The sequence below is a fragment of the Cyclopterus lumpus genome, chromosome 7 (assembly GCF_009769545.1).
Source record: "Cyclopterus lumpus isolate fCycLum1 chromosome 7, fCycLum1.pri, whole genome shotgun sequence".
Classification (NCBI taxonomy): Eukaryota; Metazoa; Chordata; class Actinopteri; order Perciformes; family Cyclopteridae; genus Cyclopterus; species Cyclopterus lumpus.
Window position 1 is genome coordinate 11,832,182 of NC_046972.1, and position 9,233 is coordinate 11,841,414.

Below are 9,233 nucleotides of genomic sequence, written 5' to 3' on the forward strand. Positions count from 1 at the left end.
CACACATACAAACTCAGCTCTGCGTGATCATCTTGACTGTTGCCCATGAAAAACGTTTTGATGTGCAGGGATGAATGTGCGGTGCTCGGTGGCGATGGAGGGAGGTGGGCCAACATGTCACGAGTCAGTCTAAGCCATGAATATGAACGCAGACACGGTTAATGAAGCTAAATGTGGACTGAGATACTAATTGGTCAAATAGAAGCAGGTAAATGACATGAAGATGCTCTCACTTGGTCTCAAACGCAGTATTGGGCTGCACTGATAGTAAGTGATGTTAACTTGAGTAAGAATGTAAACACGTGACGAAAAATATACAACTCTTCTCCATAAATTGGCAAGTTATTGGAGTCTGTACATGTGACGACATCTCAAGACCTCCATCTGCTTGAAGTTGTGAATTACATGTTGTGAAACATGTGTTTGACAATTGGATTTTGCTTGAGCAAGATGCATTCAATCACAGACTAATTTCCTCCCTCACCTCTAGAGGTGCATTTTTGGTTTTCTTTCGCCGGGTTGAAATACCTGCTTCTCCCGTAACACAATAAGGGCTAAAGGAATTCAAATTGTTCACAGTTTTTCATTACAGGTTTTCCACATTACTTAAAGCAATCCAGCAAACCGATTTCATTGGGACTATACTAAAGTAGAATTTATTTATATGTGGTTGATAACGGTTTTGCTCATTTAAATGGCTGCTGTGAATAGTTGATTAATGTCCATTACCTTATAAAGTAATTATTAAGTTATTCGTCAATGATATGGGCTACCAAACAAAACACCATTCCACTCTATTGCTTTGGGCTAGAAAAAAAGATGGATATTTTAAAATGCAGACAAATAAAACAAAGTTTTTAGCATAGCCTGATACCACCAAAGGTAAATGTGATAAAACATGTTTTCTTGTACCGACCCTATAATCCACCAATACTTTGAGTGACTTTTCCTTTGCGTAATTAATTAAATCAGATTTTATTTCAGTGTTTGCATCAAGTCTACATCATGCAGCGTCTCACAATTTTCTGCTGCCATCAGATCACAATCTAAAAACCTGTTATCAGAACACTTGTTGGATGTGTTTCTGCTTCAGGTTTCCATTTCTAAACATCAAATAACCAACATCTGTACGAAAGATGTGAAGTTTTCCACACAGTGAACTTTGGGTGATGATTGAAGAATGAATGAACGTGTCATCAAACTGTCCTTTTTGCTTTGTTGCAATTGGACTGTCATGATCATACATGACAGGTACCATCACAATCACCTGGCTTTCCCAACTGAGGCCACCTCACCACTGCAACAGACAACCCTCATGGTCTCCAGAGGGGAATTCATCACTCTTTAAACTTACATCTCTGTGCTCAGAGGTGATCATTTCCCAGCTGTGTCCTTTGATTTGGTTGAATGTCATATTTTGATGACTATCAACACAAAGCAGCCATCATGCTACCTGTTGGTTTTCCACACTTGAATAACTCCATTACTGAATCAGCATCTCCCGCTCAAGGGAGATGATTGACAGATTTCCAAAGCTGTGATTCACGAGAGGTGAGCAGAAGAAAAGAGCCGGAGCCGGACGTTGAGAGAGAAATACTCCTTTCATTTTCCCCCTCATTCCTTGTTTTCTTTTTTCCTCCTTTTGTTGAAGGTTGTCATGACAATGCTGAACACAGTTTCCATGGAGAAAGGCTGAGCCCAAGCCATTTCACCAGTTTATTGATTGGTGTGACGCTGTAGGAAAGGGACCATCTTTTTGTCTTATATTGTCTGGTGGAATTATAAACTTTCACAAATGTGTATCGCTTTATGAGGTTGTAATTTAGAGGGTGGCTAATAACAGGCAATGTGGAATTTTGTGTGTAGTGTATTCATTTTGTATCATTATTAGATTGTTGTGTCCTGCAAACTCTTATGTGCAAAGTGACATTTTGATCAGTGTATTGAACTTTGTGCATTTTATAATGATAAAGAAAGACTGTCCATTAATCTGTTTGCAACATATAATTTTTTTAAATTACGAATGAGAAGATATTTTCAAATAGGGACTTTGGCTTATGACTCATCTTTTGAAGCAGGACTCAGCGACTTTAAAAATCACAACCCAGCCACGGAAAAGCCACGAGATGCCATATAAAACATATCTGAATCCTGAGCAATGTGGATCCTGTTTTACAGTATCGAAGGACTGTTGTAAGTCCAGATACAGCAGCCACTGGGACAGAAGACACAATGTTATATGCAGATGGAGGTTTGGGGATCTTTCTTTTGTTTTCGTCCCACTTTCTTCTCTCCACTGTCAGTATTCCCCATTTGGAGAGCCAACCTTTATGAGACTTCAGAACTTGAGTGGATGTGGAGCCACAGGAGCTCTTCACTGCTGTCATCACGAGGAGCAAGAGATGCTGTGTCATGTTGTTTCTGGACTGGGCTCACAACTTATTCATAATTACGGTTTATGACAGCTGACTTCCATAGTTTTGGCTTTCGTTCCTTCCGGCAGTAACAATATTATACTTACCAAGTTTATTGCAGAAATCTTGTAATTCAGTAATGTTGCTAAAAAAAAAATGAATCGACTATAGGATTATAGAGAAAAGAAAGACAAACGATAGTTTATCATTCAAGCTTTCCATAAAAATACAAATAAATCCATCAGTTAAAACCTTCCATGTTCCACTTTGACCTGATGTGCATGAATGATGGTAAAGAAATCATGACAATGAACCAGAATTATCCTTTAAACAAGAAGCAAAATGTTTGCAACTGAAATGTTGTCAGGGCACCAAATATCAACATTTTCCACAGCTGCCGTTCTGATGTGCCTAATGATCATGACTGTCCTATGAGGTAAAAAGCCCACTGACCATAACAACAAAACCCCAAATAATAATTGAAAGCAATCTGTGAGCGTGTATGGAGACACAATGATCTGTGAAGAGCAGGAGAATAGTTTCTCAGTCAACGTTCCTAAAAGGAGTTTCCTCTCGCCACAGAAGCATTATGTGTTCAGCACAAGGCCAGTCTCTTATGGCCCACTAATGGACAACACTCCCAACTCTCCTGTGCCCAAGTGTGTGTGTGTGTGTGTGTTTGTGTTTGTGTGTGTGTGTCAACATTTACCCTTCACATAATGATCACAGCACCAACATGACACACTGTAATCAGAAACTATCTTTAATCCTGGCTGGTTGATTTTCTAATCTGGTAAAGGGTCCATTCATCTTTAGCCGAAGATGGATGTAATACTAGATGGCACTTGGAAGTTAGCGATAGCTTCTTTAACCCTTCTTTCAACCCCCCACGTAACCGCCTCATACACACAGGAAGGGGGCAGGATAAATGAGGGAGGCTCGGCAGCAGGGCCAGAGTCAAACTGGCGAGACAGTAAGACAGAGAAAGGTTGAAACCAATGGCAGTTGCCCAATAGAGGGCCACGGGGCCTGGCCCCACCCACCTTGAGCCACAAAAAAAGTATTACAAAATTAATTATATTAATTATATTTATAAATTATACACATTGTCAATATTTGTGTTTTGGAGCTATGGAATATACCCAGTAATATTTGTAAAATAGGATTTCTGCACTTCCTGCACCTCCTCTCTGCCTGTCTGCATGTCTCAGCTGCGCTGGGGCCGAATCGTTTTGGCCCAGAAGAGACGGGTCTAAGAAGCAGTTTAGCCTATTACTGATTAAATATATAAATGAGTAATACACAATTTAGCCAATCCGCATCCTAAAATAGGTTCAGCTTCGGGCCAAAGTCGTCTGGCCCAAAAGCTGCACGATCTCGTCGTCCAGCGCGAGCGCTTCTCTTCTCTTCCAAGAAGACCCGAGCCGGTAAAATCAACGGGGACAGATCCAGCATGGACAGTTACGGGAGTAAGGGACATGAAGCATGAAGCACTTGTCGAAAGAATTAAGAAAACATGAGAACACCAGGACACACATGATAACTCTGTCAAGCAGCCATAGTGGGCAAAGTGAACATCACTACCAGCTGGATGACGAACACAGGATTGAGGTGAAGAAACACGATGAGGAGGTGGTTAAAACAGACACCTAACACGGTTCATAGGGGCATCTTAATATATAAACATGTTCTATTATATTTTATATATATATATATATATATATATATATATGTGATTTATATAATACCATATTTATATGTTATTATAATATATTTATGATATGTATATTGTATATTCACATTAAATGGTATTTATATATCATATTATACTAAATATTATTATATGATATATATATATATATATATATATATATATATATATATTAATATACTGAATTGTATGAATAAGATGTCCTTATTATGTCAGTGTTGGAATAAATATTTAACTACAATGTAGAAATTTGTGTTTGATACTTTTTTTGCATTGAATCATACTGGGATGTTTGCTGAAATTGATTGGATGGCCCTACCAAATTAAATTCCACCAGCCGCCACTGGTTGAAACAGTTAAAAAGAAAAGGTCCACCTGGATTGCCTGGCATTGAGACGCTTAGCTGTGTGGACATACTCCAACATCTTGTGGTCAGTCCACACCAGGAATGATTGCTTTATCCCCTAGAGCCAGTGCCGCCACTCCTCCAAAGCCACTTTAACCCCCAGAAGCTCTCTGTTCCTCTCTGCAGATGAGAGCTTCATAGACAAGAAAGCACAGGGTGAAGCTTGTTGTCCGTGTGTGAGCGTTGGGACAGAATTGCCCCAATGCCAATGTCCGAGGCATCCACCTCAACCACAAACTACAGGCTGGGGTCTGGGAGAGTGAGGATGGGTGGACGTGTGAAACTGCTCTGGAGCTTCTGAAATGCAACCTCAGCCTTGAAAGACGCATGCAAGGGGGCAGCAACTGAGCTAAAGATTCTTATAAAGTGTCAAAACCCAAGAATTATGATTCTTATGATTGGTGAGAGTAGGCCACTCAGCCACAGCCCAGACCTGGGCACGGTCCATCTGATTAACTTGTAGTAAAACAAGGAACATATAACCCAGGAAACTTGACTAGGTGTTACACAGGCAACCTGAAGGATCAATAAATAGTAACTACAACAATCCTTTTTACTCTTCAGTTTTTGTTGGTATAAAATAAATGAGATAAAACGTGTTGATTAGTGAGCATTAGAGGTGCTGGTAGGCGGATTGGGTTCGACAAGCTGTTTCCAGTCTTTGTGCTATGCTGAGCTAACTGGCTGCTAGCTGCATATTTACCGCAGACAAGAGAGTGGTTTAAAAATGAAATAAAATCACGTTCAATTGGAAACAACTGAACATTTCTTTCTGATATTTACACATATTATGTCAGAATATACTGTAGATTTTAACATTCAATATCAGATGAACTATATGTTTTACACATTTTGTGTTTGTGAAATGACAATCTATATATAAAAGTAGAACAACAGACATTGCTATGTCACATAACAGAAACGTATGAGCTAAATAAAAATCTGACCTGATTGTCAATCTGATTTTACCTCTCATGTGTCCTGATTGTTGAATGTGTGTGTCGTGTTCCTGCTCTGGAAGTCACAACAATCAACCTTCACCAAGTGACCCAGCCGATTGGATTTGTGCCAGCTAGCGAAATAAAAAAATCTGCTGCTTCTGAGAAGCCAACATTTCTTACGCAGATATCTCCCAACGGATTGTTTATGTAAACAGTTCGACAATAATGAGGTATTTTTCCAAGAAACGGTTATGTATCCTGAACAAACTTACACACAATATCTTTATTCAGCATGATGAGTAACTTGTGACTGATAATGTTGGAGTGACATTTCAACTGTGGCTACACGTCTTTGTCCTACAGCAGGAGAGTTTAGGAACGTTCCATGTTCTCTGGACGGCCTCTTTTGAAGCTCTTCACTACCATTTAGTTCATTCATGTTCCCCGTGGATGATATTCCTCTCAGATGGGAGGAATGTCTTGTGTAAGAGCTTCACCATTATGTCTGAAGACAGGCGGAAAAATACCACAGCCATTAGCAGTCTGTGTGTATTTGCACTCTGCATACTGGGTTCATTTAGATACCCATACAGTCACTTCCCAACGATTTGAGAGGCAATAATTAAAAACATTGGTAAGTGGAAATATGATTATTCATCGCTCCTTTGGCTTCCCTCAAAAACACTTTGTCACTTGCTGTAAAGGCCTCTGTTAACAGATTCTATCTTCTCTTTACAGTAACAATACATCGCAAACCTTCGACCATACAGAAGGTCATTACTTATGCATAATGAAGTCTTTACATCATTCAAAAATCAATGAGGAGTTAGAGAATAAGAACATGCCCTCTTTCTCAGCAGCGGTCTAATCAGTGGCTACTGCTGTCATTTCAGAGCTGCACTCCAAAAGAATGGTTGAATGGGTGCAATCATCCCTCTTGACGGCCAGCACACACTAAATGGCTAATGCATTAGTGATGAAGCCTCCCCAGGTAGGTGTGGCATCATTTAGACGCTACCATTATTCTGCATGGAATTATGGTGCTACCTTCAACTCCAGTACAAATGTACAGTTGGTTCAATATTTCATATTGCTGCATTTACTAATTGAGCCTTTGATTGCATTTAGGTGGATTATCTGACTTCAAACTGTGTTTCAGGAGATTCCCTTGAGGCTTAGACTTTATGGGGCTATTAGCCATGTTAGTAGCTCAGTGAGGCTGTACTCAAGCATAGCAGTGCTTTGAGCTAAGTGCTTACATCAGTATGCCAACAATGCTCTCAGTGACTGTGCTAATGACAATTCAAACATGCAGATGTTTAGCAGGTATACTAGTTTTATGGTTTACCACAGTTTAGTGTGTTGGCATGCTAAGATGAGCTAATTAGCATTAAACACCAAATACAGCTGAGGCTGATGGGAATGAAATTCGTTTTTTCAGATATAAAGTCATACATCTAAATTTTGACCGAATTCTGAAAAGCCAATCATCAAATTTCAAGTATCCTCTGGATAATTGTTACAAACTTCATGCAGATCAATTCAGTAAATGTCAATCTCATGGTGGCGCTGGAGGGAAAAGATTTCCAAATATAATTAGGTTACATCTTTTGGAAAACATAGTAGAACATGGATCACTAGGTCACTTAGAAGCTGAATTTCCCTCCATTTCTAAGACTCACTTGGAAACCCGATGAGAGCGAGTGCAATGGGACCACAAGCAGGCCACAACAAACAAGTCTTCCGGTAATATCTATGTGCTAACATTAGCCACCATAAGCTTCTGATCTGCCAGACCAATTAGCAGACAAAACCCTTAAGTTGACACGGTGACACCACTTCACAGTAGTACGCAGCAGAAATGGGAAGGCCTTGCATACCTATGCAGCTTGAATAACTATTGGCTCTGGAGAAAAATCAACAACTCCTTAACACAGCTATCACTTCTACTAAACATGCAAGTGTACCTACACATACATGTCTGTACATCAGTCATCACCATCTGGGTTATTTATTCACTGATGGTGTTTTCCCTTCCTTCATTCACACCAACCTGCCTGGTGTGAGCAGAAGAGTGGCAGCTTCAACAGATGGATTCGGCGTAGAACTGAAACCATAGCAACCAATGAGGATCTCTGTAGGAACAACTTCAAATCAATGCAGTAATAAATTCAACAAATTTGCCCCCTCAACCATCTAAAGACTCACAAAAGGGAACCCCCACCCCACACAGTCTTCCAGCTGTGGTGATCACTCAAAGATATGGAAAAACACACATTATTTGTGGATGACTCATGTTTTACATACTTGAAGTCCTCATTCAGCTGCAGTTCTGTGTTTATCAGTGTTTTCCAGCACAACCACAATCCCATTTCATGCAGTAAAATGATATTTCTCACATTTTTAAAGAGGTGTCCTCCAGAAAACCAGAGGTAAAGATCACTCAAGTGGTAAATACAGCATGTCTGCCTTTGAAATAGGTGTGAGCCATCAATGTCACACCAAGTATGTTATATTTTGTATGTTTGTATTTTCAGTAAAGGGAGATCAATATCACAGCATGGATTTACAACATTCCCGCCAAGCGATGCTGGAGAAGAATCTAAGACAATTAACTGATACCAAATATTTCCAGTGAACCGCCGTCTGCTGCCAGATCTTATCCCAGGAAGCCATGTCGATATTTCCATCTGCTCATCAGTATTTTACTCTTCATGAGTCTGTTTTGTTATCGCGGAACCTTTTTCACTTAGTCTAGTCTCTTACCAGCAACAGTTTACAACAGAAGTTGTAATGTTTTACTGTAAAACAGGTTAAATAACACACCACAAACTTGTGCCTTGCACATTTCCATTTAATGTAAGGAATTAAGAAATATGGAGTCTTGGGTTTAATTACACTGTGAACATTAGTTAGCTTCAATTAAAAGATTCACTGAGGAGCGACAACTAAAAAACAAAATCTTCCACAAAAAAGGGTTCAATATTTGAATTGTACACCATGGAGGGCAAAAATAACTTTAGCTAACCTCAGTTGGTAGCAACTTTTGTTTTACATTTATTTTAGTTTCTTTTTTAAACTATCTCTGTAAGAACATTTAATATAATTTATGTGCATGAATTAAATTAGGCTCAAATCTGTCAGTTAAATATAAATTATACATCAGTTGTATGCCAGTTGGGGCTCTTCGTTAAGGTTAGGTTCCCTTTGACGTTATTGTAATTTAAATAAAACAGGTATCAGGGTCTATTAATGTAGAAATGACTCAGCATGTATACATGTTTTTATTAAATATATAACAAAGCAGTTGGCTAACGTCACCATTTGATAAATAACCCTGTAAATGAGTCTTAATTTAAGCATTTAAAGGGTGCCATGTATGAACCAACATATAAAACCAAAAAAGGTTAAATGTAGAGCTACATCTCATCTAAAAAGGGTCAAACGATCTTATTGCCTCAGCTTCACAACAATTGTTTTCCAGATAAACTCCATGAATGAAGCAGTCACATGGCCGTGTTTGTCTATGGACTGGTTTGTGTTTATTGTATTGCTCTGATGTATCCCGTGACTTCTGGGGCCTATTTCTCGTAACTAGCTAACGTAGTTAGCGGGATAATTTTTCGGATGAGATTACACAAGTCAGGGTTTTCGGAAGATGTATGGAACCACTTACTGTGTGTATTTGAACATTATTGCTAAAAAAGGACACTAGCTGAGCATTTTATCTGTAATGTAGGGTTGTTTTGTTTTAACATCCT